This window comes from Chrysochloris asiatica, unplaced genomic scaffold (genome assembly GCF_000296735.1).
Source record: "Chrysochloris asiatica unplaced genomic scaffold, ChrAsi1.0 scaffold00442, whole genome shotgun sequence".
Classification (NCBI taxonomy): Eukaryota; Metazoa; Chordata; class Mammalia; order Afrosoricida; family Chrysochloridae; genus Chrysochloris; species Chrysochloris asiatica.
The window spans coordinates 1,120,482-1,124,900 of record NW_006408960.1 but is presented as its reverse complement, the minus strand read 5'-3'; positions in this window follow the sequence as shown (position 1 = coordinate 1,124,900).

The following is a 4,419-nucleotide window of genomic DNA, read 5'->3' as shown; positions in this document are numbered from 1 at the left end:
ACCTCACAGCAAGTCATGTCTGGACACATCACTGAGTGGTGGCTGATGATGTAACTTCCTGGAGTGACTTGGTGTGTTGGGGCATGTTTGGCATGCAGAAGCCTGGTGTAGGGTGACTAGGCATTTGAGAAAGACTTTATGTCTTAGAGGTCTCTGGGTATGCAGTTTGGCCTCAATTGCTACCTGAGAGGTTGGTGGTTCAAATCCAATCAGTGGTGCCATAGAAGAACGTCTTGGTGATCTGCTTCCATAAAGATGAAAACCATAAAAACGCAAACCCATTTGGTTTTTACAACAGGGTTAACTGGGAAACTGAAGCATACACTGTGGACTGGGAAGCCAAGAAGTCTTGACTCTCATCACGATTTTGTGAGGTGGTCAATGGCCCCGGCTACTGCTTTGGAGTAGATTCTGACTCATAAGAGACTCCCTAGGACAAAGCAGAACTGCACCTATAGGTTTTAACAAACCCTGACAAAAGCAGACTTAGACATAATTCCAAGGTGGCTCGGCTGGGAGGTTGGAACTGCTCACCTTTCAATTATCAGACCAACACTTAACCCTCTGTGCCACCAGGACTCCTCATGCAAACAAAGACTGCTGCTGCTGTATGCCGTGGAGTTGGTTCTCATTCAGTGACCCTGTCTAGAGTTTCCAAGGCTGTAAATCTTTATAGGAGTAGAAATCTCCATCTTTGTCCTATGGAGCAGCTGGTAGATTCGAACTGCTGATCTTATGGTTAACAGCCCAGTGTGTAACCCACTACTCTACCAGCCATGAAAAATCTATGAAGCAGTTCTCTGTAATGCATGGGGGCACCATAAATTGGAATTTACTAGACAGCAATGGCTTTTTAAATTTTTTATTTTTAAGTTTAAATCTCTTTTGTGTCTTAGGGTCTGGTTTGGCACTATCTGGAGTGGAAGCTTGGCATATCATCATCAGCATTGGGTAGGAAGCAGATTGGGGTTATATAGGGACAGGATCCCAGAAAACCAGAGGCAAAGCTCTGCCACCCCAGCTGGGGCTAAGGGGATGGAAGCCCAGCCAGATGTTGAAGGTCAATAGTATTGTTGTCAAGTTCTGACTCATAGTGACCTTGTATAGAGTTTCTAAGGAGCGACCTTGTAGTTAGCAGTTATCCAGAGCTTATCCCATAGTACCACACTAGGATTCCTCTGAAGTTGTTGTTGTTAAGTGCCATTGAGCCAATTCTGACTCATAGCAACCCTGTACAGGGGTTCAGAGAAGCTAAGTAACTAGAGTTACAATCCCTGTTCCCCCCCTGGGAGGGGTCTATGAGGAAAGACGGGGTAGGCACACCTTTCCTGCTCATTCCTTCTCAAGGAGATGCTGGGTTTGGTCTGGGAGATGCTCACAAAGAGAAACTGAGAGAAACTGAGACCAGCAGAGTTCAGGATGTGTAAAAGGGGAACTTTAGCTCAGAAGAACACTGGCTCCCAGGTTGAAGATGGAGGAGGGGGAACCAAAGGGGGCTTTGGAATTTGGCTTTGAAGAATTTGCAACTAAGGTAGAAGGCTTCTGGGTGAAGTGGGAGTGGAGGCTTTGGACTGTGGACAGATGAATTCAGAGCACGTGCTAAAGGTGGGCAGTGAGGCAGACCTGTGACTCGCAGGACTACCACTGGCCAGGCTGAGAAGTTTGAGCTTCTTCCTGATAGTTAAATGGTTTGCAATCAACTCTGGGTGTGGTGCTGTAGGATAAGCACTGCACTGCTAACTGCAAAAGTCAGTGGTTCAAACCCACCAGCTTCTCCTTGGAAACCCTACACAGGGTCACTATGAGTCGTAAGTGACTCAAAGTCATTTATCAGCAGTACTGTGGAACAAAGGCCTGGTGATAAGTTTCAGTAAAGATTGTTTTGATAAATGTTACAATCAAGAAAACCCCATGGAGTAGTTCTACTCTGACACATAGGGGGTCACCATGAACCAGAAACAATTTCATGACAACAGGTTTGGTTTATTTAATTAGCATATATTTACATGCCACACCTCCCAGCCTCTCCAGAATGGGCTAGCTGGGCCTGGAAAGCTGGGGTGGGCCTCCACCCTCTCCAGTGGGATTAGGGGCCAGCTGTCCTCTTCTGAGCAGTCACTGAAACCCAAGATAGGGATTAGAAAGTGTTTTGTGTTTTGTGTCCAGCCTAAAGGGAGGAGGGGTCTGGGTCCCACCTGTGCAGGTGTATTTGAGTTGCTGCCTCCTCAAGAGTCTGGCCTCAAACCACCTGCCTGACTTGAGAGGCAGAAGGGGAAAACAGCTACCTCTAACTTCTGCCCTGCTTCCCCCCTCCCCTCCCACCCCAGAGGCTGCCAGTGGGGGGAAGGAGCATAGAGTTGACCTTGTCCCTCCTCCCCAAGAGTGACCTTATCATCCCAGGTTGCCTGTGAGTAGAAGAGGAGCCAAGGTCATCTGTCTGAGGGGGGGGAACTTTGCATGTTGTGTGTGTGTGGGGGGGGAAGGGCTGGGGTCACCATTGGGGTTGGGTTCCCAGGCTGCTTGGGATCATGGACTGACTGTTCCCACGGGCACCCCCTCAGCAGATGGGCCTAGGACTCTTTGTCCCAGGTTTTCAGCTCCTGCAAGGTCAAATGTCACCGCGGGGCCACGGGCAGGGGTCAGGGGGGTGGGGCCAGGCCTCGACCCACCCGTAGGCAGGCCCCAGGAGGTGAGGGGCTACTGGGAGGGGGCAGGGTGGCCACCAGGGACTGAAATAACTGAAGGTTCTGGGGTTCATCTCCCCTTCCTTCTGAGTCTCCATTCTTGCTTCCTCCCCCGCCATTTCCTGCCCAGACTTTCTCTGACTCCCCTCCCTGAGCTTTCTCTCCCTTCTAAGAGCCTCTTTCAGTTTGCTTCTCTAAGACTCAGAACCTGTGCCGCTGAGCAAGGATTCTGGTGGGCCCAAACCACTGGCCTAACCCCACTAGCTTCTCCCCAAATAACAGGTCAGCCCTTACTTACCCAGGCAGCCTAGAACCAAATAGTCCTTTCTGCCTACCCAGGACCTTCTCCCTTAGATGGAGAGGGATTTACATTAGGCTGTAGTCAAAACCCCACCTCAATCAAATCTGTAGGAAGTCCTTGTTCATGTCTAGTCCAAGTCTTTCCTGCTTTTTGTGCTTATTAAGGCTTCCCCAAGAATCCCTGGGTGGTTCAACTACTAATAGCAAATTGGCGGTTCAAACACACCCAGAGATGCTCCTGAAGAAAGCCTTGATGATTTGCTTCAGAAAGGTTTTCTGCCTTGAAAACCCTGTTGTTCTGCTCTGCAACACATACTTCTTAACAATTGGTTTTTTGGTTTAAGGCTTTCCCCACCAGGAACTCAGTCAGGCCCTCCTTGGGAGGCTAAGAGGCCCAGGACTGGTTGGGCTTGGCTTTCCCTGAGCCTCAGTTTCCACCAAAGTGTTGCACAACTCCAAGCACCTTTGCCCCAGGAGAGCATCTCCTTGGCTCTTTCATAAGGCCCCCTCTTGAGAGAGAGGTTTAGGAGTCGCAGAGCTTGTCCAGCCACATCCCTCAGAGGCCCTGCCCATGTACACTGGTGTCAGATTAGGCCCAGAGCTGGGTAAGAGATAAGGCCAGGCTCTGGACCTTCTGGGCTGCTGAGGGGAAAGGTCATGGGGGAAGGGCTCCAATAGCCAGTTAAACGTTAACAGGTCCAGAGGGAGAGGCTAGTTTTTCCGCTGCCCAGGGCTGTCTGTCTCCCTCTCAAACCAAGGGTGCTTAATAAATGCAAGGGCTTGCTCGGACTGCAGGCCGGAAGAGACAGTTGCAGTCCAGCCACGGTTCAGCCCTTTCTGCAAAACACAGAAAGAAAAGGAAATTAAAGGGAAAGGGGAAGAAGGCCCCGTAAAGGAAAGGTTGATGGGTGGGCTGTCCCTTGCCATGCCCCCCAGCTCTGCTCCTGACAAGGCCCTCCCCCCCACGACCTAGCTCTCCCAGCGTTATGCAAACCACAACCTCCTTTCCCTTGGAGATCTTAGCCACGGAGCAAAGGAAGGGGTGGGGTGGGGGACCAGCCGTGGAGACTTTCTGGAAGCGCAAGCATATTCAATCCATCATGCAACTGCAAAGAAATGCCCCAGGGTGTGCGTGCGTGCGTGCGTGCGTGTTGCGTGTGTGTGCATATGTGTGTGTGTATGGTGGGATCTGTAGCGCAGGGGCATGTTCCCTGCTCCCGAGCAACCGGCCCCCCATTATTGCTCTGCCGGGAAGGCCGGAGGGGGGTTGTGAGGGGAGCCTCGAGGGCGGCCAGCGACACACCGCCCAAGGCCAGAGGCGGAGGGGAGGATCTAGGAAAGACAACTTAGGCGAGGCTTTGGAGGGCAGAGGGCGCCGCGGGCCCGCAGGGGTTAAGGCCAGCGCGGGGCTCTGGGCGCGGGGCACGGGAGGGGG